The 27,639-nt window shown below is 44.1% G+C and overlaps 1 protein-coding gene across 4 annotated transcripts in view; it reads left to right on the forward strand.

Annotated features, from left to right (window-relative positions):
- Positions 1–27,639, forward strand: part of LOC102449274 (calcium-activated potassium channel subunit beta-2) — a 273,020-nt gene that overhangs the window by 74,164 nt on the left and 171,217 nt on the right. The window contains exon 1 of one of the 4 annotated variants that reach the window (XM_075938015.1): positions 6,075–6,733. The exons of 2 other annotated variants lie outside the window; for them this stretch is intronic. The gene's annotated coding sequence lies outside the window, so the exon portion shown is untranslated. Of the gene's footprint in view, positions 1–6,074; positions 6,734–27,639 lie in introns of those variants that run through there. One more of the 4 variants, XM_014581301.3, reaches the window with a different exon arrangement.

Below are 27,639 nucleotides of genomic sequence, written 5' to 3' on the forward strand. Positions count from 1 at the left end.
TTCAAATACTTGAAAAGCTGCCACAGTACAAATGGAGAGAAGTTGTTCTCTCTTGCCACAGAGGGTACGTCTAGACTTCAGGCTTTTGTTGACAGAAGTTTTGTCAACAGATACTGTCGACAAAGAGCGTCTAGACTACATCCAGTTATGTCGACAAAGCAAGCCACTTTGTTGACGTGACAGTATAGACACAAAGGACAGTGTAGATGCAATAACGCCTTCTGTCAACAGAACTCTGTCGACAAAAGGCGTTATTCCTCATAGAATGAGGTTTATAGCCATCAACAAAACTGCTGCGTTCTGTTGACGTTATTAAATCTCAGGAAAATCTTTCTATTTTAAGAATTGTAGGACAATAGAACATACTGCCAAGGGAAGTTCTGGAAATGTATTTACAGGAGGTTTTCAAAAGAGGCAGGATAGTTGAGGAGTCTGTCTTGAATGGTTAGACACATCTTGTATCTTGGCAGGAAATTAGACTAGATAGCCCTTGTGGTCCCTTCTAACCATATGATTTTATAATTCTAACTAGTTTGAAGGAGTTTGTAACAGAAGTATGCCAGAAGAATATGTCTATTTTATCCAGGGTATGTATGGTGGAGACTCTACCACTTTGAAAATTCAATAAGGCTGTAATAGAGAACTTCCAGTAATCGTGACTTGCTTCAGGAGTATGCACTTAGCCTCTTTTCTGTCTGCAGCCATCATATATGTGATACATAAGAGTATATAAAGGAAGACTGAAGACTCAGGGTATGTCTACACTGTTACCCTAGATTGAACTAGGGTGGCTAATGTAGGCATTCGAACTTGCAAATGAAGCCCAGGATTTAAATATCTCGGGCTTCATTTTCATGTTCCCGGGCGGGCGCCATTTTTAAATGCCCGTAGTTTGAACTACCTGCGAACTAGGTAGTTTGAATTAAAGCTCCTAATTCGAACTACCATTAAACCTCCTTGCAGGAGGAATAATGGTAGTTTGAATTAGGAGCTTTAATTCGAACTACCTAGTCCGTGCCGTTTGTAGCCGCGGGCAGGTAGTTTGAACTACGGGCATTTAAAAATAGCTCCCGCCCAGGAACATACAAATGAAGCCCAGGATATTTAAATCCTGGGCTTCATTTGCAAGATCGAATACCTACATTAGCCACCCTAGTTTGAACTAGGGTGTCAGTGTAGACATACCCTCTATGTTCAGATTGCATACAATTAAGCCCAAGCACTGACTCAGACTGGAGCCAAAGCCCCACTTCCATTCACACAGAAATCAGCCAGACATGGGTCTTTAAGAAAGTCAGTAGCAACGAGGTCATAGGATCTTGCTAGAAGGTCAGAGCCCGAGTCCTGCTGTAACTTAGGTCCTAGCCCTGCCATTTTGTAGAGTGGATGCATGTCACACCCTGTATCTGAGTCAGAAGGTCTGCCTAATGCAGGAGCACAGCTGTGAGACATGGGTGCAGTAATGGTAAACCCAGGTTTATAATGCCGTGTGGATGTTTGAGCACAGGCTTGGAAACACCAAGTCCACGAGCCTGGGTGTGCAGTGTAGACAGACTGTCAGGAATCAGATCTTGAGCAGAGCCAGTCTGGAAACAGGGTGCGATGACTCTGATCTTGAACCCAGGCCTTGGAGTACCCACTCTTGTCTTCACCCAGTGGCTTCTGAAACCGGTGGGCTGGAAGCTACAAGGTGTATTTGTCCCAGTCGAGCATGGCCCAGGTCCACTGATTGGTCCAAATACATTATTTAAGTCAGGAGGAGGAACAGGAAGTTTGAGCAACAAGGTAGTTTCCTGTTGTGGCTGCATTGGACTCTGCCTGTTCCTGCCATAAGCACCAAATTCGTGGGTGTTCAAGAGCTGTGGCACCCACAGAAAAAAAGGAAGAATCAGCTGAAGGCAGCCAATCAGCTGTGCATGTACAGCCTCCATCAGTTGTTTTCTGTGCTTCAGCCAATCAGCTCTTCCCCATCTGGCCAGCTGGCTCTTTGGCACAAAGCTACCTATCAGCTGTTTGGCAGCGGCAGCTAGGATCACACCCAGCATATACGGTGGCTGCAGTTCCTGGCCCAGCTCTGAATTCAGGCAGGTAAATTCTTCTCCAGGACAGAAGGGAAGCAGGGACACAGGCAGCTTCTTGGCTTACCACAGGGGGCTAGGGCTCAGCAGAGACAGCCTGGGGGGAAGTGCAGCAACTTTTGGCTGGCTGAAGAGGTCTGGGTCTATGCAGGGAGAGTCAGGCTGGGCTGGCATCTTCTCAGCTGGCTGCAGGGCGTTGGGGGTTGATGAGTGAGTGGCTAAGAAGAGTCACTGTCTGGAACCCCTCTTTGGCATGAAGACTTCAAAATCCGAGCTTCCCTCCCACCCTGAGGCCCATTCTGAACCTCCCAAGCCAACCCAGTAGCTTATGCGCTCTCCTGCAGTGTACCCCACAGACATGCTAGATTATGGTTTAACTTTGGGGGGACCCTATGACATTAAAGCCAGGAACACACATTCCTTTGTGAAGCCCTCTTCCCCACCCCCACCCCCCGACACACACACTTTACCCAGACAGCACAAGAGTTAGAGCTTCTGAATACAGTTATGCTTAGACAGATTTCACCCCTTTTGTGAGTCTCTAGGTTTGGTTCAAGTCCTAAAGCAGGGCCAGGTCCCTCCTACCATCAGCCTTTCTGCTGAGACTTCTGGTTCTAACAATGACATGGCTCCTTTGCTTAAAGACCATGTCACTGTTAGAAACCATGACCATTTTCTTTGGTCATGTCCTTCTGCTGGGATTGTTCATCCTGCAACCCAGTATGGGATTGTTAGTAGTCATCTGTCTCTAACTCTAAGGTAGAATTAATTAATGTTGATGACTTGTCGATGGCCATGGTTCAGTTTCCAGACATAGTGTGTTTTCTGCTACAAAAATGGAAGTTAAGCCCACTCTGAAGGTTACAATTAAATTCTATAAAACAAAGGAATTCATATTTGGACACAGACATGTTCCCCATACTATCAGGATGCATGATCTTTGAGCTTCATTAAAACACTGCTTTTGAGTATTTATTTATTAGTGTTCAGAATATTTCATACCATAATAAGTAATTAAATTATGAACTAATAAAACACATCCAAACATCTATTAATAACATGCTGTAGGATCACACTTTGCGATTTGGCCCTCTTGGGGTTACTTAAAAGAAAAAGATGAAACTCCAAAAAAGAAAAAGTACACCTCTCCAAGCTCAGCTGGCCCCTGGGGCTGGAGAGAGAAGAGGGGGGCAGACAGCTTCTCCACGTAGGGGAGGAGACTGAAGCAGAGGGGGAGGAGTGGACACAGGAGGAGGAGGAGTAGAGGTAGCGCCTTAAGGAAGGGCTAGACTGGGACGGGGCACCCACTGGCAAATCCAAAATTCATCAAGGCTCCTGGCTACTGCCTTCCCTCCTGTTCCAATTATGTTCCTACTCTGTCTTTGATTCTTTCTTCTCCTCCTCCCCGCAGTGACCAATCCTGGCTCTGACCCCCAGCCCACAACTTCTGCCTCTGGGTTCATCCTTGACACTGCATTTGGCATCTGACCTTGGCTCTGACCCTCAGCTCCAATTCCTGGTTCTGATCCTGGCTTTGGTAACCGGCAGTGGACATTGGTGCTGACCCTTGGTTTCATTCCTTAACCTCAGTGCCTGCTCCCCCCATGAGAACTGACTCCTGCTTTGACTACTGAAGCACACTACCTATATCTCAGGCTGTAACACAGGGTTCATAACAGAGGCAGTCTCTGGAGAACCTAATGAGTGCAGCTGGCCTGTATTAAGCAGCTAGAATGGTTGGAAATGTCAGCAGCCTGGCTTTTATTCCCATCAGCAGCAGCCTTGCCTCCAGTTTGACAGTGAAACACTGAGTACAGTTTTTCAACCAGCTATGCACCCATGTCCTAGCAACTTTGCTTATGAGACTACCCTGTGGGCTCAGTTAAAAACCTTACTAAAATCAAGATATTATGCCAACAGCTCCTCCCATCTACCAGGCCAATAACCCTGTCAGAGAAGGAACTTAGGTAGGTTTGTCATGATTTGTTCTTGATTAATCCCTGTTGGCTATTCCTTATTGTCCTGTTATTCTCCCGGTGCTTATAATGCGATGGTTCAATAATTTGTTCCAGAACATGATCAATATCAAAGACAGGCTGACTAGTCTATAATTCCCTGTGTCTGTTTTTCCCCGTTAAAAAAAAAGTGCTATGTTTAGATTTAGTTGGGGGTCCTGCTTTGGGGGTTGGACTAGATGACCTTCTAAGGTCTCTTCCAACCTTATCTTCTGTACTTCTATGATTCTGTTTTCCTTTCTCCAGTCCTGACTGGCACATCACCCATTTTCCATAAAGTCTCATGATGATATGCAATGATGGGGCTGTTTTAAAAACATAGATCAATGAGATGGATAATGGCCCAAATTGTGCGCTCCACCAATCTGGCGTAACATCATCAATTTCAGTAAACTTACAGTGATGCAAGCAAACTCAGAATTTCACTCTGTGTGTGCTTGAAAGCCAATTCCTTGCGTTGAGAATATAATTCACCCCTAAATGCTGGCCCAGTCCTTGGATGTCTAGCAAAGCTCTCAACAAAGTAGGCAATTGGTGCTAAATGTGGTATAGACTGAACCTCTGTAAACCAGTATTCTCTTGTCCAGCAACATCCGTGGTCCAGAAGAACCACGGATGTTGCAGTGTCCTGGTGGGCCACTGATGCCTACAAACCCCGTGGGTTGGAAGGGCTGCGGGCTGCTAGCAGCAGGGCCAGGAGCCCCTAGTGCCACAGCAGGGATGCTCAGTGGGGCCTGGATCTTGGGGAGCTGCAGCGGGGCTGTTCAACGGAGCTGTTCAGAAGGGGAGACTCGGTGGAGCCTGGAACATCTCAGCGAGGCTGCTTGGCATGACAGGGGGATGGAGACCAGTAGGGTAGTGGAGCCTACTGTGGGTCCAGGGCTGGGGGGGCCAGTAGCAAGAGGCGAGGGTATATATGACCTCCCCTGGTCTGGCAAAATCCCTCATCTGGGACCTGTCAGGTGCCAGAGCTGGGAGGTCCAACATGTAGTGGCTTTTGCAGCATTGGGTTAATATAGTCCCATGATCTCCTCTCCAGCAATATTGAGCTGCAGCTATGTGACTCACTAGTTCAAGTTCAAACCAATGACATAAAAGGAAAAGTTTCACATTCCCTGACCAAGCCTCTGTGCCCTCTAGTACCCATTAAAGATAAAACTATTAAACATTTCCCCTCTATTACTGGGTTATTAACCTCTTCATTGCTCATTGTTTTATCAGGAATGGTAGGGAGGGGGTTCCTTATGCCATCAAATCCCACGTCTTAATATGTCTGAATCTATGTTTTAACTATCCCGACACTGATCCACCTTTCTTCCTAATCGCTCAGATCATTATTTATGCCTCTGCTTGCTCATTGTGATTTTTTTTCATTGAAAATTAATGCTTGTGAAATGTGCTGGCTGGATTGATAGCCCTGGACATAGTAGATTCCAAAACTATCAGACTGTCTCAGCATTGATCTGCACATTCAGTGCACTGTCCTCTAGGCTGCTACTACCAGCAAAGATATTTTTGTGCTGTTGGCTTGAAGTGGATGTGTTTACACTAGGAACCAGAACAGCCAACTTTTGATCTTTACTGACCTGGGCTGATAATAAGCCACCTCCTAGAAGTGAAAGGCTCCATAGTCTAATTTTCTAAATTTAATCCTAACATTTGAGATTTGGTATTTATATTTACACATAAATCATGTCTAACGCCGATGAAGGGAAGAATTCTCCCAAAACCTCACCTTTTCCACAAATCACTGAGGCTATAAAGACCATAAAGGCACTCTATTTATTCTGCTCATTATCATTGTTTGTTCTGTATTGTAGCAACTTGTGCCTTTAGACTGTAAACTGAGATGCAGCTATCTGTGAATCATATTCTCCTTTTTATTAAACCTCACGCACACTAATGGTGCTAAATAAGCAATTCACAATAAGATAGTGTAGATGCTTAGTCCTCACTGACTTAATACTACAGCTGCCTTAGTGCACATTGGGAACTTTCAGATTTTGATCAATACTTTCACTAACTCTGTAGCACAGGATTGGGGTGAGTAGGGATTTTGTGGCATGAAGATTAATCTTTTCATTTGCATTAGTCATGGGAGCTACAGCATCTTCCATTCCAAGGAGCGAATTTCTCTTTAATTTCAAAATAATGTGTGAAATTCCTTTCTACATAAAAAGGCATCCTTAGTAAGTTTAAGGCTGTCTGAATCTTTCTCCTCTAACGTGAGGATTTAAAAGGGGGAGGTTAGACCTATCACTGCATTTCTAACAGCCATCCTGCTACAGCATTTAATGAAAGCAGAAATAGCATGCCTGTGATAGGTTAATAAATGCTACCTAATGCAAGCTTTAAAACAATACAAAACCGCCTTAGCAGAGCTTCAGATAACTAATTTCAAGCATGGCTGTCTAGCGAGCCTGTCATTCCTATTGTCCTTCCAAACTATTTCAGACATTTTGAGCAGGGAGTCTTAAGCTATGAGTTAGCAGGGGTTGTGACATTAATGGTCCAAAAAGGCTTAAGCACCAGGAGGTAATGATGACAGCGTTTAACAACTGGTGGCAGTTTGGAGGATTCCACTGGATCTCTGCTAATAATTAGGTTCTGCTCCCGACGAAGATGTGACAAGTACCAGAGGTAGGATTTGAATGTAAAACAAAGGAATCTGTTGCTGCTTGCTGCTTAGTGTTGATGTTTTGCTCTGGTGGGTTTCCAAATGCAGCCAGGTGCAAAGTGAGACGCTGTAAGCAAAGAAAGGGGTGGGGGATAGGGGAAGCCAGGCTGCTTATGATAAAAATACTGTTGATAGGACTGTGGTTTGTGTCAGAAATGCCTTGAGGACAAACTGGTTCGAATCTCAACGCCAGCTGAGTGTGCGTTCCACGTTGCTTTTCCCGTGAAGTCCGATGCATAGAGGTCACGAAGAAAACACTTTGCCTCTTCTCTACTATGCTCGCTGGGTTATTTCTCAGGTTGAGTGGAGAGCTGGGGGGGGGGAAGCCTTAAAAAGGAGGGGAAAGATGTGAGAGTCTTGAAACCTGTTAGAGAAGGAATATATATTACTGACATGTAAAATGTGCCTTGAGTGTCTCTGCTGCCGTGTGAAAAGGGGAAGTGGAGCGTCCAAGGGTGATTTGCCTGATAAAGAACTATTTAAAAGGTAACCTATTGCCACGAGCAGCATAATGTGTCCATCCATTTTGCATAATGACCGCCTCCGTGGCACTGTTTACATTTAATTGTTTTGCTAGACAAGAACTCTCGTTCCAGACAGAAAAGGTTTTGCCTTTCTCCTCCTCTCAACTGTAGTGGCTGGCGATGTAAGCGATGTGTAGTTAGAGGTTGAATGATTTGAGAGAGGGTTGGGGGAAATAAACAAAAAAAAAATAAAGCTGCATAAAAAGAAATATTCTCTTTGAAAAGGCTTTTTTTCTATAGAGAGAGAGAGAGTCCAATGGAATATGAAGTGATATGCAAAGTTATAAACCTTATACACTTCATTATGTGCTTGGTTTAGCATAGCTAGATAGGGAAATGTCAGAAAATCCCAGTCTGGGATTTATTTTTTTTAAGGTACAACAAGGCAATGTGGAGTATGCAGGTTCCTTGTTTGGAGACAGGCTGCAAGTTTGGATATTTGTCATTGCACATGACCCTCACCGAGATAAGTAGCAGGAACTTAATGAGTGAATACCTTATGCACATGCATATGCAGCATCATTATCATTGGGCCTTTCAGTGTATTTGGTCTGGATATTGCTTCCTCTTTTGATACATTTCTCTTGCTAATGCATTAAAGTTTCATATCCAAACAATTATGCAGAGACTTTGGAATAAGCTGTAGTTGGTGACAGTAGATTTTCTGTTTGTGGAAATGCTTCTCAAAGAGATCTTTAAAAATGCACTTAAAGGAACGGAGAGTCACATTTTGCAGAGAGAGGTACAGTACCACTTGCTCTACTAAATAATAAAATTAGGGATATAATGCTGCTTTAAATCTACTTTAATGTGGTTGTCATTAGGTGTACTTTACAGGGCTATTGTCAAAAGTTCACAACTCGAAGAACTGATTGTTTTCTTCGTTAGGAGAAAAATGTCAGTGTATCAGGAACTTACGAAAGGCATTTGCTTTCAGTCATCATATCAAATGTTTCCTTTAAGGAGAATTTCACTACATTAGAGTACATTATAAGTGGGCCATGATGTAATTCATTTGATAGTGATACTCAGATGACATTCTAATGACAAAAGTACTAAACTTGTTCTGTGACAGCAAATGTTATCTTTGCTACGGAGATGCAATAGTAGATATAGAGTAGTAAGAATTCTGTTTTCCTATATCTATATCATCTTTTATGAAATCTAAATGATAAATATTTAGCATCTGAATCAAACAAATGCATATTTTCTGCTAAATGTTTTGCTTTAAGTTACAAATTGAGCATAGGATTATTTTTACTTATGTTATGTCCAGCACTTGGCAAATAAAATAATAGGAAAAGCTTCCTTCTCAAAAACATTTTCTGTGATTTTCTGATAGGCATCAATAGCCTCATTCATAGATGAGAACCCTTAGGGATGGGCAGCTATTTATGAAAGTAAAGTGTTTGGGATTTTTTCCCCTCCACTCTTCTCAAACTGAAGCAAACCAAACCTCTTGGCAAGATTCAGAATTGGTCAGTTAACTTTTTTTGCAATTTTGTTTTGGTAGGGGAGGATGTTAGGACACTGTCTCAGGAACTGAGAACTGGATTAAATTTTCTTCTCTGTGTCAGCCTGCCTGTGAGAGCTTGGACTGTAAAATGGGGATAATAGCACTTCCCTATCTGACCAGGAAGAAAACAGTTGTGAGGGGCTCAGATACTATAGAGGTGGGGGTCACATAAGTACCTTATGTTTGAAATGGAAACAAAGGAAAATACAGTATATAAGTATCGGGGGGAGCGGTGTCAGTCTGGATCTGCAATAGCAACAAGGAGTCCCGTGGCACCTTATAGAATAACAAATTGGAGCATAAGCTTTCGTGGGCAAAGACCCCACTTCGTCAGATGCATGTAGTGGACATTTCCAGAGGCAGGTATAAATATGCAGGCCAGAATAAGGCTAGAGATAACGAGGTTAATTCAGTCACGGAGGGTGAGGCCCACTTCTAGCAACTAATGTGGAGGTGTGAACACCAAGAGAGGAGAAACTGCTTTTGTAGTTGGCTAACCATTCACAGTCTTTGTTTAATCCTAAACTGATGGTGTCAAATTTGCAGATGAACTCAGCAGTTTCTCTTTGAAGTCTGGTCTTGAAGTTTTTTTGCTGCAGGATGGCTACCTTTAAATCTTCTAATGTGTGTCCAGGGAGATTGAAGTGTTCTCCTACAGGTTTTTGTATATTGCCATTCCTAATACCTGATTCGTGTCCATTTATTCTTTTACGTAGGGACTGTCCAGTTTGGCCAATGGGGCATTGCTGGCACATCATGGCGTATGTTATATTGATAGATGTGCAGGTGAATGAACCAGTGATGGTGTTGCTGACCTGGTTAGGTCCTGTGGTGTCGCTGGTGTAGATATGAAGGCAGAGTTGGCACCGAGGTTTGTTGCATGGATTGGTTCCTAAGTTAGAGTTACTGTGGTGCGGTATATAGTTGCTGGTGAGAATTTGCTTCACGTTGGTGGGTTGCCTGTGAGCGAGGACTGGCCTGCCTCCCAAGGCCTGTGAAAGTGAAGGATCATTGTCCAGGATGGGTTGTAGATCACTCATAATGCATTGGAGAGGTTTTAGTTGAAGACTGTAGGTGATGGCCAGTGGTGTTCTGTTGGTTTCTTTCTTGGGCTTGTCTTGTAGTAGAAGGCTTCTCGGTACATGTCTGGCTCTGTTAATCTGTTTCCTCACTTCTTCATGCAGGTATCATAGTTTCAAGAATGTTTGGCAAAGATCTTGTAGGTGTTGGTCTCTGTCTGAGGGGTTGGAGCAGATGTGGTTGTACCTTACTGCTTGGCAGTAGACAATGGATCGTGTGGTGTGTCCAGGATGGAAGCTGGAGGCATGAAGGTAGGCATAGTGGTTGGTAGGTTTTCGGTATAGGGTGGTGTTTATGTGACCATCACTTGTTTGCACTGTGGTGTCCAGGAAGTGGCTTTCTTGTGTAGATTACTCCAGGCTGAGGTTGATGGTAGGTTGGAAGCTGTTGAAATCGTGGTGGAATTCTTTCAGAGTCTTCTTCCCATGGGTCCAGATGATAAAGATGTCATCAATGTAGCATAGGTAGAGAAGGGACGTTAGGGGACGAGAGCTGAGGAAGCATTGTTCCAGGTCAGACATAAAAATGTTGGCATATTGTGGGGCCATGCGGGTGTCCATAGCAATGCCACTGGTTTGGAGGTATATATTGCCACTGAATCTGAAATAGTTGTGTGTGAGGATAAAGTCACAGAGCTCAGCCACCAGTTGCACTGTGGCATCATCAGGGAATATATAAGTATATAAGGGTATGTCTACACTACCCCGCTAGTTCGAACTAGCGGGGTAATGTATGCATACCGAACTTGCTAATGAAGCCCGGGATTTGAATTTCCCGGGCTTCATTAGCATAAAGCCGGCGCCGCCATTTTTAAAAGCCGGCTAGTGCGAACCCCGTGCCACGCGGCTACACGCGGCACGGGCTAGATAGTTCGAACTAGCTAGCTATTCCGAACTATCTGTACACCTCGTTCCATTCAAATCCCGGGCTTCATTAGCAAGTTTGGTATGCATACATTACCCCGCTAGTTCGAACTAGCGGGGTAGTGTAGACATACCCTAAGGTAGTTCACATTCTCAGCCTTTCCAATTACAAGCAAGAATTACCGTACATTTCATTGGCCAGTCTGTTCTCAGAAGTATTCCAGCCAATTTCTCCCCTTCCTAGAAGTTCAGCTAGCAATAAATATCCAGACTTCTTAGAATATTTATCAGAATTCATCACCAAGCTCCACGGGTGTCAAGATTTTCTCCCCCTACCCCGCATGCATCATTAACGCATAGCTTATGATAGGGTAAATTACATCACAGAACTCTACTCCATGACTTCTCTCAAAACCGAATAATTTATTTAATTACTCTCACCTGCTTTTCTGTTTGTGAGTTGCCCACACAAAGGCTCCTCACATCCGGTTCATGTGAATGTTCATGGGACACACTTTTAATTCTTGCAGCTCTATTAAAATTAATTTTCAGAATCATATGTTGTATGGAATACTCTCTTCAGCCACATGTACCAAGTCCCTCCACCCTCTCTCCACTCAGTCCCTTTTATAAATCCAGGAGGTGTGTGTATGTATAACTGAAACAGAAAACACTATCATTCTCATGGCTAGGTTTTGCATTGCATCCCATCTTCTCTGTGTCTATTTTGTACACAGGAAGAAGGAAAGCTTGCGACTGGGAGAAGAGCATCTGGGGAGGAGGTTGGAGAACATCAACAATAATAGAGGAGGCTCTGAGGGCAGGACAGTAATACAGGTTGAACCTCTCTAGTCTGGCACCCACAGGATCTCTCCGGTTCAGAATGAGAAAATTTTCTGGACTACTGGAGATCAATATTGTCTAGCAGCATTACCAACACTTCCACTGGTTACTGGAAGACATTTAGGTGTAAACTAGAACTAAACAAGAGCACAGAACACTGAGAGCTGGTGGCTCTAAATATACTTTATGGGACCGTGGGAAACTTGGCCACGTCCATGATAAGTGGACGTCCAACTAACAAAAACCATTCCGGCTGACGGATGTTTCTGGACCTGAAAGTTCTGGACTAGAGAGGTTCAACTTGTCACAATAAGAGATAGAGATAACAATAAAGGGAGCTGGGAGGAATTTCATGGATTGGGGATGTGGATCAATTATGTATATTCAATAAAAGACCTGTACAGTTGTGAATTATGGATCAATATTCTAGCTTGAGGTTCTGGTGATGTTGGAGATTTTCCCTGGTGATTTATGGTATCATTATACCCTGTCAATGAAAAATAGAACTCCATAATTCACAACTTCACAGCCCTATTCTTTATTCTCTGTGTAATACATGGACATATGTTTTAAATACGGTGCAAGCTGAGACGTTATGTGGCTCAGCCGTCATAATCCTGGGATTGACTTTGTACCTGGGAAATATGAAAATCTTATGACAGTAACATTCTTAAAACAAAAGAACACTGCCATGTGGTTAAAAGGCAGTGAGAAACAGGTCTGAGTAAGAACTTCTGTCAAGTGGTTTCTCTTCTGGAAAAAAATTCAGCTGTCAAAATGTCAAGCTGTTGTGACTTTGTAGCAAATGAGGAAAAGAAGTTTATAAAACAGGAGGCCAGGAATATATTTGACTTTGATTTACATTTGCTCCAACTTATACTATGTAGGAGGAAAACTTAAATCTCACAGAGACTGGATTTTATTGTCCAATCTGCCTTCCGCTCAGAGTAAAATAAAAAATCAAGGATGTTGTGAATTAACAGGGTTGTTATGGTATAGAAACCAGAAATGCTTTGCTGTCACTATTGATAGAACCCTCAAGATAAAAGATCTATCAACTCTCTTGATGGAATTTGAATCCAATCACTCATAGATGCCCCTTATTTGGCCTCTGGGCCAAAGATTTCAAAAATCACTGTAAAAAATAGACCTTCAAGGTACCAAAATGGAAGCTGCCCATTTTATGTACACACACTTGTGTAATACACATGCCTTCTGGGTCTGCTGTATAGTCCCATTTAGTGACACTGAGATGACTTACAGAGAGACTAATGAGTCTGCTCGACAGCCTTGGATAGTAGGCAGCTAGTTTTTAGCTCACGTGACAGAGGCACATACAAGCTCCAGAGGTCCCAGGTTCAATTCTGTCTTCAGGAGATTGTACAAGCAGTAGTTGTGTACGCATATTTTACCTGTATGCTCATACTAGGAGAGTGTTAAAAGAAAACCTAAAAGAATTAGCAGAACTGAAAAATCCAGAGGAATCACTTTAAATGGGTATCCTGGATCCAAACTCCCCATTTACTAAAGTTCAGACCCTCTTGGGCCTGTTTTTGGAGGGTGGGGGGTTTCAGATACAACCATCCAGTTCTCAATGTAAAGCTCCCTATAACACATTTCCACCCCTTTGAGATGCCACCTGATGTACTGGGATACCATTAAGTTAATCTGTTATGCCAAGCTGGGCACCCTTTAATCTTGTCTTATTGAGCCAGGCTCTTAAGTCTTTTCCAGAACACACACACAGGAAATGCTACACCCAGCTACAGAAAAAGAGACATTTAGATCAGCTTTGGAGAGACTCCACTTAAGGGGCTTGCCCGAGCACTCAGATACCCATCTCCCATGGAGTGCAGACCCAAAGGTATACTGTGAAATCCGCTCCCTCTCTCAATGTGCAGGAAAGTATGCATAGCCTCTTACCACCCCAATTATGAACTGCTTTAATTGGGTTTCAGAATAAATGAAAACAAGTTTATTAACTGGAAAGGGTAGATTGTAAGTGACTAAGGGATAGCAAACAAAGCAAAGCAGATTACTGAGCAAATAATATAAACTACGCAACCTAAACTTAATACACTCAAGAAATAGTGCATCTGGCGAAGTGGGTCTTTGCCCACAAAAGCTTATGTTCCAACACTTCAGTTAGTCTATAAGGTGTCACAGGACTCCTCGCAGCTTTTGCAGATTCAGACTAACACGGCTACCCCTCTGACACTTAATTCAAGAAATAGGTTACAAATTGTCATTTCTTACCCTAATGTTATTTTAGGGAGGTTGCAAAGTTTCTGTAGTGTAGAGTTCCAGTTATATAGGTTAAACCTCTCTAGTCTGACACTGTTGGGACCTGACCAGTTCCAAATGACAATTTTCTGGACCACAGGAGATCAATATTGTCTAGCAGCATTACCAACACTTCTCCTGCTTACTAGGCTGTCAGAGGACATTTAGTGGTAAATTAGAGCTAAATAACAGCACAGAACACTGAGAAATACGACTGGTGGCTGTAAACAAACATTATGGGACTGCATTGGCTACACCCATGAAAAGTGGACATAGAATCATATAATAGAATACTAGGACTGGAAGGGACCTCGAGAGTCCAGTCCCCTGCCCTGATGGCAGGACCAAATAATGTCTAGACCATCCCCGATAGACATTTATCTAACCTACTCTTAAATATCTCCAGAGATGGAGATTCCACAACCTCCCTAGATGATTTATTCCAGTGTTTGACTACCCTGACAGTTAGGAACTTTTTCCTAATGTCCAACCTAAACCTCTCTTGCTGCAGTTTAAGCCCATTGCTTCTTGTTCTATCCTCAGAGGCCAAGATGAACAAGTTTTCTCCCTCCTCCTTATGACACCCTTTTAGATACCTGAAAACTGCTATCATGTCCTCCTCCCCCTCACCCCCCAATCTTCTCTTTTCTAAACTAAACAAACCCAATTCTTTCAGCCTTCCTTCATAGGTCACGTTCTTTAGACCTTTAATCATTCTTGTTGCTCTTCTCTGGACCCTCTCCAATTTCTCAACATCTTTCTTGAAATGCGGTACCCAGAACTGGACACTATACTCTAACTGAGGACTAACCACTGCAGAGTAGAGCGGAAAAATGACTTTCCATGTCTTGCTCACAACACACCTGTTAATTCATCCCAGAATTATGTTTGCTTTTTTTGCCACAGCATCACACTGCTGACTCATATTCAGCTTGTGGTCCCCTATAACTCCTAGATCCCTTTCTGCCATACTCCTTCCTAGACAGTCGCTTCCCATTCTGTATGTGTGAAACTGATTGTTGTCCAGATCATTTTGAATTATGACCCTATCCTCCAAAGCAGTCACAACCCCTCTCAGCTTGGTATCATCTGAAAACTTAATAAGCGTACTTTCTATACTAATATCTAAATCGTTGATGAAGATATTGAACAGAGCCGGTCCCAAAACAGACCCCTCCGGAACCCCACTTGTTATACCTTTCCAGCAGGATTGTGAACCATTAATAACTACTCTCTGAGTACGGTTATCCAGCCAGTTATGCACCCACCTTATAGTAGCCCCATCTAAGTTGTATTTGCCTAGTTTATTGATAAGAATATCATGTGAGACCGTATCAAATGCCTTACTAAAGTCTAGGTATATCACATCCACTGCCTCTCCCTAATCTACAAGACTCGTTATCCTATCAAAGAAAGCTATCGGATTGGTTTGACATGATTTGTTCTTTACAATTCCATGCTGGCTGTTCCCTATCACCTCGCCACCTTCCAAGTATTTACAGATGATTTCCTTAATTACTTGCTCCATTATCTTCCCTGACACAGAAGTTAAACTAACTGGTCTGTAGTTTCCTGGGTTGTTCTTATTTCCTTTTTTATAAATGGGCACTATATTTGCCCTTTTCCAGTCTTCTGGAATCTCTCCTGTCTCCCATGATTTTCCAAAGAGGATAGCTAGAGGCTCAGATACCTCCTCTATCAGCTCCTTGAGTATTCCGTATAAGGATGCAGAAGCATTGGAGAGGGTCCAGCGGAGGGCAACCAAAATGATTAGGGGGCTGGAGCATATGACCTACGAGGAGAGGCTGAGGGACTTGGGTCTGTTTAGTCTGCAGAAGCGAAGAGTGAGGGGGGATTTGATAGCAGCCTTCAACTTCCTGAAGGGAGGTTCCAAAGAGGATGGAGAGAGGTTGTTCTCAGTAGTGACAGATGGCAGAACAAGGAGCAATGGTCTCAAGTTGTGGTGGGAGAGGTCCAGATTGGATATTAGGAAAAACTATTTTACTAGAAGGGTAGTGAAGCATTGGAATGGGTTACCTAGGGAAGTAGTGGAGTCTCCATCCCTAGAGGTATTTAAGTCTCGGCTTGACAAAGCCCTGGCCGGGTTGATTTAGATGGGATTGGTCCTGCCTAGAGTGGGGGGCTGGACTTGACGACCTTCTGGGGTCTCTTCCAGTTCTATGATTCTATGATAAGGGGATGGTTGGATGAAATAACATGATCTTGGTAACTAATTGACCATTCATTATCAGTTGGAAATAGGTTAATGGAGGGATGATAGGAGTTGCTATAGGGAACTTTCTGGGTGTCTGGCTGGTGAGTCTTGCCCACATGCTCAGGATTTATCTGATCGCCATATTTGGGGTCGGGAAGGAATTTTCCTCCAGGGTAGATTGGCAGAGGCCCTGGAGGTTTTTCGCCTTCCTCTGTAGCATTGGGCACAGATCACAGCTGAAGGACTCTCTGCATGTTGGGTCCTTCAAAGTATTTGAATGCTTCAATATCTTTGATATAGGTGAGAGGATTATTCTAAGAGGGGTGGTTGAGATTCTGTGGCCTGCACTGTGCAGGGGGTCAGACTAGATGATCATAATGGTCCCTTCTGACCTTAAAGTCTATGAATCTATGAATCTATTCTAGGATGCATTTCATCAGGCCCTGGTGATTTGAAGGCATCTAACTTTTTTAGGTGATTTTTAACTTGTTCTTTTTTTATTTTATCTTCTAAACCTACCCCCTTCCCACTAACATTCATTACATTAGGCATTCCTTCAAACTTCTCCATGAAGACCGAAACAAAGAAGTCATTAGCATCTCTGTCATTTCCAAGTTTCCTGTTACTGTTTCTCCCTCCTCACTGACCAGTGGGCCTACCTGTCCTTGGTCTTCCTCTTGCTTCTAATGTATTTATAAAAAGTCTTCTTGTTTCCCTTTATTCCCGTAGCTAGTTTGAGCTAATTTTGTGCCTTTGACTTTCTAATCTTGCCCCTGCATTCCTGTGTTGTTTGCCTATATTCATCCTTTGTAATTTGTCCTACTTTCCATTTTTTATATGACTCCTTTTTTATTTTTAGATCATGCAAGATCTTGTGGTTAAGCCAAGGCGATCTTTTGCCATATTTTTTATCTTTCCAATGCAGCGGAATAGCTTCCTTTTGGGCCCTTAAAATGTCTCTTTGAAAAACTGCCAACTCTCCTCAGTTGTTTTACCCCTCAATCTTGATTTCCATGGGACCTAACCTATCAGCTCTCTGAGCTTACCAAAATCCACCTTCCTGAAATCCATTGTCTCTGTTTTGCTGTTCTCCCTTCTACCCTTCCTTAGAATTGTGAACTCTATGATTTCATGATCACTTTCACCCAAGCTGCCTTCCACTTTCAAATTTTCAAACAGTTCCTCCCTCTTTGTTAGCATCAAATCTAGCTAACAAAAATCGTTCTGGATGATGGATGTTGATGGACCAGAGAGTTCTGGACTAGAGAGATTCAACATGCATTTTGGAGCTGTGGTGCCTTCTATTCCCTAGATAGGAGACCACAATAAGGTTCTTGACATGCGTAAGGATCTGGGGCCGATTTATTAATGTCGTTGTTTATTTCTTTGCAAGGTGAGAACATGGATCCATAGCTGTATGGGTCCTTAACAACCTTTGAACATTTCACTGATTAGGTTCAAGATCAAATAAGCCAGCAACCACACCGAGTATAAGAAAAGTCATTGAGCCCAACCTTCCCTCTAAATCCCCTACCCTCACATCGTACTGCACCTTATTGACCCACTGCCCATCTGCTTGTGCGCAAGAGAGAAAAGTTGGTCCCTGGGGGAGCAGTGTTAGGCTGATTCCCCCGAGTCCTCCAAATCGGGCCCCACACCTAAGAGGGCCCCGCTCCCAGGCGCGTGGCACATGCCCGGTATTGCTCTGGGTGTGCGGTGCATGCGTGGCCCCGCCCCTGCGAATCGGGCCCACACTTCCTAAAGCCAGCCCTGCACTTCTGTGACAGACAAAGAAGAGGAGGTGAGTTCCAAAGGTGTGGAAACACACTCATCCAAGATCAGCATTATAGAATTTTAAAACTATTGTATTCCGTTTTCGGTCACAATGGACCATTTGCTGATAATGCTTTTCTTTTATACATGCTGAAAACGCCTTACCAGCTAGGGTGGTTGGGACTAAATCACACAGCCTATGAAACACTTTCCTAATTTCTGGGTCCATCCCATCTTTACCAGCTGGAAAACCATTTCCCATGTCACTGTAGTAGCAGCCATTGCTGACCACCATGTATTATCTGCGAGTAGAGCTGGGGTGTATGAATGTCATGCCTCACATACCTTAGATATAATCATAGAGACCTCAGGAGGTCATCAAGTCCAGCCCCCTGCCCAAAGCAGGACTAATCCCAACAGTTAATTCCCAGTGCTACCAGCAGGAGGCGCCGTGGTGGTGAGGCCGCCCTGTGATAGGATGTAAGCAAAAACAGTTAAAAAAGTAACCATTAAAAATCCTGCTAGTTACATAATAGCACACGCTACAGGCTCTGCAGTGTAAATCTTATACCACAGAGCCCACAGCACAGCCACCTCCCTGGGAATAGGGTTGGGAGGCTCTCGGCGCACACCCGCTCCTGCTGCCAGCCCTGCTTCCAGGGAGCTGGCTGCCACCCCGTATTGCAGGTTCTGCAGGATAAGCTTTATTACTGCAGAGCCCATAGTGTGGGGTAGCACTCAGCTCCCCCACCCCCGAGCAGGGCTAGCATCCGGGTGCTTACACACGCCAGCAAAGAGAGTAACCATAAAGTTACACTCTTACATCCTTAATTCACTGCTGTGTCTAAGTAGTTTGATGCTTAAATACCACAAATTATGGTAAAATCAAAGGCAGGAAGAAAGAAATGTAACATGCTTTGTTTGTGTGGGCTGTTCCTCATGCTTAGAAGAAAAGAGTCTTCACCATCCAAAGCACAGGTCTCTATTATCTGAGCTAACAGAGCAGCTCTTACCTAGAAGACACAGAAGGTCCTCAGTTCTGTCCCTTTTGATGACCTGGAGTGGAGATGACCACAGAAACACAACTGAAATAACTCAATGCTGAAGCTAGGAAAGTCTTGCTGAGCGATAGACAGGGGCACAGTTAGAAAAAAGAGAAGGCAACAGAATGCCCAATCTTTGGTTTTCAGTCATCCTGATTCATCTATCAATAATGCACTGATTTGAAAACTGCTTATATGGAAGAGCTCTCAGTGGTGTGGTTTTAAAGAATAGGAAACTGATGTGGTTGTGAATAATAGTTTCTCTGGTGCATATTTGCACAGAAGGTTTAAGGATATCTGTTGGGCTATACTAAGAATGACTAAGGTAGGAAGTTAGCATTCAGAAAAGTATACAGAATGAAAAGCATCAATGAAACTATGCAGTCTTTCAAGCCATTTAACAAAGCCCAGACAGTTCAAGGCATGGGAAACAATCATTTTATTTTAAAAAACTGAGCAAAGAAAATAAAATGATATGGTTACAGATGAACTATATGAAGAACTATATGAAGTCAGAAAATGAAAAATATAGGCCTGTTGACTTATTGCAAATCCTTATTAATAATCTGGGCAGAGCACAAACTTCTAACAAATTTTTCTCATGTTTGCTGCTTTATCTTGAGTTAATTATGTCATTTCACTCTTTCATCTCTGTTGTTGTGCTCTCCTAATAGGTCCCATGATATTCTTGTATATCTGATAAGATTAACTATTTGGTCTATGATATTTTTCAGGAAATCTATGACCAAATCTTTTTCAGATCCTAAGATGCACCGATCAATTTGTAGGAAGTTAATTTTGAAGAATTTTGCTACAGGTAAATGGCCTTGAAGAAATTTATTTTACCGATCCTTGGTTTCTGTCTTAGACATTCCAAGTAGATCAGTATAATACTTCTCTCTCACAGACACAGACAGGTCCCATCTCACCACTGTCAAAACCATTCACACCCAGTCCTTTCTCTAATTATTCCAATTTTACAAAAAGCAAATGCCTGAAAGAAATTAATTAAAACTTTTTTGAGTGGGAAGCATGTGTAGCTGCTGCATCTTTTCAATGCGAGCTCACCAAAGAACTTGGTACTTGTGAGTTATTTATCTAATGCATTAGGTGTGAATAGGATTACTTTTTCAGGTATGCATGCCTTTGTGTTCCCCCAAGTGAATACTTTTATTGTTAGGCATATTTAGACTGTTCCAAGTCAAGCAGAGGAGATCTCACTTAAACTCAGACACGATATAAATCTCTCTTTTCTCTCTTGCTGAATATGTGATGGATTTAGAGTGAGGAGTCCATCCCCACTGGGACCTGAACTATCAAAAGCTCTCCAAAAGTTCTGTAAAAACATGTCCTAAATTCTGTAGTTGGATCATTTGACTTGAGGGACAATTTCCCTGAATCGACTGCAGCAATATTCATAACAGTGATATTTCATTAGGCATTACACTTTTCTTTAGCACAGAATTAGTTCCTCTACATACACCCAGGACCATTTTGATTCTCATTATAAAGTGCTTCCAATCTGGGACCAGTACTAAAGTGCACTGACAGCAGTGGACATGGATTTGATCAAGAGCGCACTGTGGTACTTCTCATACATATAGACCTATGGAAACTGAAATCCTGGCTCCAAACACCCATAAACTTGAGGGTTGTTCAAAAACAAACTCAGATCCAATTTTTGCAGATGTCATTTTGATATCTGATGAATGAAGCCAACAACAATGCACTTTGGCGATTCAAAATTCGTTTTTGGATCACAGTGTTGCGGCTTGTGCCCATCCCTAATATAATTCCGACTGATGCATACTAAGAATACAAACTAGAACCAGGGCCCATCCTAACTAAAAGCAGAAGTTCTTTTCCTGCCAGTCACAGTGTCCAGTTATTAAATAGTTTCACTCTTTATCTATCTCTGGGTTTTATATTGCATCCGTCTCCGTAATATCAACACACACTTCCCATGTGAATTAGATGTGCATAGCAAGATCCCGAGTAGACTACATGGAGTCTTTTCCATTCCTTCCCTAGGAAATCTTTCTGCTTTCCATGGGCAGGTGCACAAGTATATTTTTCAAGCTCTCTTGCTCACTTGATGACTTGCAATTTCTTCATCCTGCATTAAGGTTTGTGATGATTTTTTTATAGTTTAGAATATTCAGAATATCTGTTCTGATTGACTCAGTTTAAAAGTTTCTCTCTCTCTCACTCACACACACACACAATCAACCCACCCACCCTCAGGTCATATGTCAATTATCTGCATAGCACTTATGTGCCACAATAATGGGAGCCTTAGAAATACAAAGGAGAGCAAGCACTGCACAACTGAAAAATTTAGATGTTTTTTGAGTAATGGAAATGGTATGCAGCTAATTTGCCTGTTCTCTCCCATGGAAAAATCTGTGAAGTCGTGTTAGAGAAAGTAACAAGAGATAGTTACATAGAGAAAATATTTTAGAACGTGTTCCCTATTGTCATGTTTTCTCTTTCAATTTAAAATGTGAAATTGATCTACATTCTAGTAGTTGGAAAACTGGCACTGTCTGTCTTCCTCCCTGTCAAGAGGTTTTCAATAGTGCCCATCACCATGGCATCTAAGCAGTGTATATATTTTGTAGTCTGGTCCATCTCATCTCTAACCAGTGCCGATCTTCTTAGTCCTTCCTCTTATGGAAGTTTCCTTTCTCCAATCATTTTTTTTGTCAGTCTCTGAACCCCTTTTACTTTTGCTATAGCCTTTTATGAGATTGGATTACCAGAATTCTAGGTGGGAACATGCAACTGATTTACATAATGTCATTATAATTTCCACATTGTTTTCTATTCCATTCTGTATATGTCTTAACATTGTACTTCAGTGGTCTCCAACCTTTTTAAACATGAGATCACTTTTTGAATTTAAATGCAATCCAGGATCCACCTCAAACCCAAACACCCTTGCCCTGCCTCCTTCCTGCCCCTTCTCAATCCATCCTCCCTTCTTCCCCCATCCTCACTTACTTTTATTAGGCTGGGGGCAGAGAGCTGGGATGTGGGGGAGGGGGATACCGACTCTGATCTTGGGTCAAAGGATTTAGAGTGTGGGAGGGACTCTGAGCTGAGCCTGGGGCAGAGAGTTGAGGTACAGCAGGGGGTTCAGGGTGCAGGCTTTGGGAGTGAGTTTGGGTGCAGGGGGACGCAGGGCTAGGGCAGGGGTTTGGGATGCAGGAGGGGTTCAGGACTGGGGTTGGGGTTTGGAATGCAGACTCCAGCTGGGCACAGCTTACCACAGGTGGCTTCTGGGTGGTAGTGCAGGGGCCTAAGGCAAGCTTACCCCTAATCTGGCCCTGCACCACTCCCAAAAGCAGCCAACAAACTCTCTTCATCCCTGCCCCCTCCTGTGAAAATGGGGTACAGCATGGAGGGAGGGGCACCCTAACATCAGCAACCCCTCCTCTTCTTCCCGTGCCCTGCACAGCAAGCAAGGGGCTCCCAGGACTGGGGGGCAGTACCATGGCAGAGGGCAGGAGCAGCATGGCAGAGCTTAGAGGAGCGGATGAAGTGCTGGCACATGACAGCCTCCTGGCCAAACCAGTCAGGATTACCTGTCAAAGGCTCCAGGATCTGCCAGTAGATCCCAATCTACTGGTTGGTGACCACTGTTGCACTGTAACAACTCAGGAATAAGATGCGGTGCATTGTTGGGAACCCACTGAAAACATCTGCTCAACACACTTCAGTACACAAAAAAAAGCAATCAACCAGTTTAGAACCCTGCGATGTGTGTAAGTGCGTCAAATGATTTCTTCCAATAAACATTACCTAGCTTTGGTCAGTAATGAATTTAATCTGCATTCATGCTTCCCATTCATTTAACTTACTAGGTACTCTCTGAAGTTCCCCAGTCTTCAGTAGTCTTGGAATACCTAAGTAATTTTAATACAAAAAAAGATCCTATAATTTATATTCAAATGTGATGACCTAATGAGTTACACTGAAAGGCTCAGTCCCCAAGATGTATGAGAATGAATAAATATCACAGTCACATCTGACTGCATCTTTAATGATCTTTAGATTTCTTTTTACTGTGATATTTCCATCTCTTAAATGTGTGCCAGACATTGTAAAAATGTAAGCTTGCCTAGTTTTGCTAGTACTTTATTAAAGAAAAATCAGGCAATAAACTTTACTGCTTTAAATTCTAGCCTTCATAAAATGCCCTATCTTGAGTTCTACCATCAAATGTGAAATTATCTTCCCCTAAGAAGATCATATGTTAGTTAATAGCATCCTTCAGGTAGGATGAAAAAGCAAACTGCTTTGGATAAAAACCACTGTGATGCTTTGCTTGACACTCAGAAAAATCAAACTCTGACACTTTACCAAAGCTCTAAAAACGCTTGGTTAACTTTGTCCTTTTGGCTTGTGATGAACAAAAGTATGAGATCACATGTTCTGGGTTCGCTACAATCTGGAAATACTAGAAATAAACACTTTTACTCTTCAGAGTTCTCTACAAACAGTAATGGCCTCATTTTCAAAAGAACACTGGCAGCTCCAGTTGACTTCTTTGAGAGCCTGATTTGCATTCTGCAAATCATGCCTTAAGTAATAAATCTTCACAACACCTCTAGGTAAAAAACACATTCTTTTTCTCAATCCTATTTTGCAGGTGAGAATACTGAGATGTAAAGACGCTGTGACCAATTATTTTTGAATGTCTATTCATTGGGGGTGTCTGTTTCCCAAATCAGTTACACAACGCCTTGTTTTTAAAAAGCCTCCAGTAATTTAAGATGTCTCCATTAAAAACTGACAGACTTTTTTAAAATCATGGCTCTAAGTGCCAGAGGGACTCACATTTAGTCCACTAGACCATGCATATAACTTGACAAATTTTGTACAACTTTTATAAGATTGCCAGGTCAGGTGTCCTGTTTCCAGTTGAAATACCCGGTCAAAAAACAGAGACTCTGGTCATTCTGGACAACACTGCTGAATGGGCCAGTTGGCGTGGGGCTCACAGGTTCCTTGCCCAGCTCCACTTGGCTCACAGGAAACAGCTGGAATCTTCCACTAGCTTCTAGGCATATGGGCTGCCACAGGGACTCCACACACTGCCCTCATCCTGAGCGCCAGCTCCACAGCTCCCTTTAGCTGGGAAGCTGGTGAAATGGAGTGAGTGAGTGTGGGTGAGTGAGAGGAGGGGATGGAGTGGCAGAGTAGGGCCTTAGAAAAGGGGCAAGGCTTTGGTGGAGTGTCAAAGCAAATGGGGGGGGTCTAGTTTTCTGCAATTAGAGAGCTGGCAACACTATGTTAGTTCCACAGCAGCTCCCATTCCACCAGCTCCTTCCCCCCAATATCTCACTCTCCCCTTTGTTTCTCAAGAGTTACTCACGTCGATAGAGAGCTGGAGCTGTTGCCGCTGCTTCTTGCCTTCCCAGCTGCTCCATGCAGCTGGGCACGGCAGACGGAGTGGATAGCAGCCAGAGAGGGAGGCAAAGAGGCTAGGCTGCTTGTTTGTTAGGTGCCACAGCATTTTTCATGGTGGCCTAGATGAATTTCAGCCTCGGTATTCCTGTTTTCCCCGAGCTCAGCTGAGCGCATTCAGGAAAGGGCCAGGGCGCGAGTTGCCAACCCTTTAGGGTTGGCCTGGAGTCTCCAGGAATGAAAGATGGATCTTTAATTAAAGATTGTCATGTGATGAGACCTCCAGGAATATATCCAACCAAAACTGGCAGCCGCCTGCGTGCGTTAGCAACAAGTGAGATACTTAGCAGACCTGCATGCGGCTACTCCATATCTGGGTTGTATTTGAATGAACAACCTGCGACCATGCTGTGATCCTATAACACAGCAAGAGCCCCAACAGAGATCAGCCTCTCTTCCTAGGAACTGGCCACAGGCAGCACTATGCTCACTCTCTCATGTGCTCTTCCTTCAACCCCTGCCTGACCCTATCACTGTCTACCCCACTGGTCAGGGAAGGAAATCCCATTGTAATCTTCATTTTACTGAGGGGGACCCAAAGGCAGGGAAGTTTTGGTGACTTGCCCTAGGTAAGGTCACTCTGGGTATGTCTACACTACAAAGTTAGTTCAAACTAACAGATGTTAGTTCGAACTAACTTTCATAGGCGCTACACTAGCGCTCCGCTAGTTCGAATTTAATTCGAACTAGCGGAGCGCTTAGTTCGAACTAGGTAATCCTCATTCCACGAGGATTAAGCCTAGTTCGAACTTACTAGTTCGAATTAAGGGGTGTGTAGCCCCTTAATTCTAACTAGTGGGAGGCTAGCCCTCCCCAGCTTTCCCTGGTGGCCACTCTGGCCAACACCAGGGAAACTCGTCTGCCCCACTCCCGGCCCCGGACCCCTTAAAGGGGCACGGGCTGGCTACAGTGCCCATGCCAGGTGCAAGCCTGCCAGCACCCAGCTAGCAGACCCTGCACCTGGCACGGCTCGAACCACCCACCCGATGCCCCCCAGCCCTCTCCCTCTTCCCGAGACCAGGTTGGCGGCTCCCGGGAGCTTGCCCGTGACCGCAAGAGGCGGGCACCCACCTGGGCTAGTGCGGACATCGTGGACCTCGTCCACGACCTCCGCACTAGGCACAGGAAGGTGGCCGGCTAGGGCAGGAGAGCTGCCAGCGTGGCCACCCAGGAGCAGGTGTGCATGAAAATCAAGGGGGTCCAGTGAGACCCCCGACCCTGAGCCCTGAGCTTACAATGGCCGTCCTGGGTCAGACCAAAGGTCCATCTAGCCCAGTAGCCTGTCTGCCAACAGCGGCCAACCCTAGGGACCCTGGAGGGGATGGACTGAAGACAGCGACCAAGCCATTTGTCTTGTGCCATCCCTCTCCAGCCTTCCACAAACCTTGGGCAGGGACACCACTCCTACCGCCTGGCTAATACCACTCCATGGACCCAACCTCCATGACTTGATCTCACTTCTCTTTAAACTCTGTTCGAGTTCTAGCCTTCACAGCCTCCTGCAGCAAGGAGTTCCACAGGTTGACTATTTGCTTTGTGAAGAACAACTTTCTGTTATTAGTTTGAAGCCTGCTACCCATTCCTTTCCTTTGGTGTCCTCTAGTCGTTCTTTATGGGAACTAATGAAGAACTTTTCTGTATGCACCCTCTCCACCCCACTCATGCTTTTAGAGACCTCTATCATATCCCCCCTCCGTCTCCTCTTTTCTAAGCTGAGAAGTCCCAGTCTCTTTAGCCTCTCTTCATATGGGACCTGTTCCCAACCCCTGATCATTGTAGTTGCCCTCCCCTCTCCCAGCCTCTCTTTTCCCCTCTCCCACCTCCTTTTCCCAGTCTCCCCCAGTTTTGTTCAATAAAGACAGAGTCAATGTTGGAAGAAACGTTATCTTTATTTTGTACATCAGGAAGGGGGGCTAGGGAAGGGTAAGTGGAAGGAGGTGAGGGAGGAATGGGGTACGAGCCCCCGATGGGAAGGACTGGGCTGGCTCTGCGGGCTTCTGGGGGTGGAACCTCTCCTGCAGCCCCCCAATTGCTCCCTCTTCCCAGATGGCAGCCTGCGGCAAGTGCAGCCGGTCTGATGGCCGAGTGCTGTGATGTGCCCAGTGTGGGTAGTCCGGGCACTCCAAGCCAGGACTGCTTTGTAAGCGGGGCACCCCTGAGAACTGTCTGTCCGGGGTGGGGGTCGGGACCCTTTAAGCGCAGCCCTCGGCTAGCCTGAGACAGCAGCTCCACGCTCTAAGTCCTCCTCTGATGCCCTGCCGGCACTGCTTCCGGCCATCCTTAAGCCTGGTTCAGGGTCCACTCTGGGTATGTCTACACCACCCTCCTAGTTCGAACTTCATTTGCATAAGCGGGGAGCCGCCATTTTTAAAACCCCGCTGGTTCGAACCCTGTGCAGCGGGTGTACCGGTAGTTTGGAATTGGAAGCCTAGTCCGAACTACCTAGTTCGAGCCCCGTGTAGCCGCGCTGCACGGGGTTCGAACCAGCGGGGTTTTAAAAATGGCGGCTCCCCGCTTATGCAAATGAAGCCCGGGAAATTCAAATCCCGGGCTTCATTTGCAAGTGCGGTATGCCTACATTACCCTCCTAGTTCGAACTAGGAGGGTAGTGTAGACATACCCTCTGTGTGGACATGCTAGTTCGAATTAGCAAAACGCTAATTCGAACTAGTTTTTTAGTCTAGATCCGTTAGTTCGAATTAGCTTAGTTCGAATTAACTAATTCGAACTCAGTTAGTTCGAATTAACATTGTAGTGTAGACGTACCCACAGGGAGTCTGTGTCAGAGCCAGAATTAGCTACTGGCCACTGGACACAAAATCTTGTGTCCTAGCCTGATCCTGTCCAATTTCCAAATCAAAGAGGTCTGGAGACATTGGCATAAACTGCAGACAAGTGTGCAATACCTTTTGAGGATTTGCCCAAGCTGTACCAATACCCCTTAAATTAGGGCTACTCAACTATGGAAGCCCCAGGGGCCACAATGATACTCACAGCACATGCTGAGGGCTGCAACTTAAGTGTGGTTGCATATACATGCAAATAGATATGCAAATATATGCAAATAGCTTCTTTCAAAGGACAGGAATGAATACAAAGATTAAGGCAAGACTACACAACACACAGGCCCCATTTAAGTCAGTTCTGCTGATATTAATAAAATGCAATATTTATCCAATTTCCACTCCTATGGAAGCACTTTTAATGAGCAATGACAGACCAGGAATTTAACTACTAAAATGTACATCAACAGAAGA

The sequence above is a fragment of the Pelodiscus sinensis genome, chromosome 10 (assembly GCF_049634645.1).
Source record: "Pelodiscus sinensis isolate JC-2024 chromosome 10, ASM4963464v1, whole genome shotgun sequence".
Classification (NCBI taxonomy): domain Eukaryota; kingdom Metazoa; phylum Chordata; order Testudines; family Trionychidae; genus Pelodiscus; species Pelodiscus sinensis.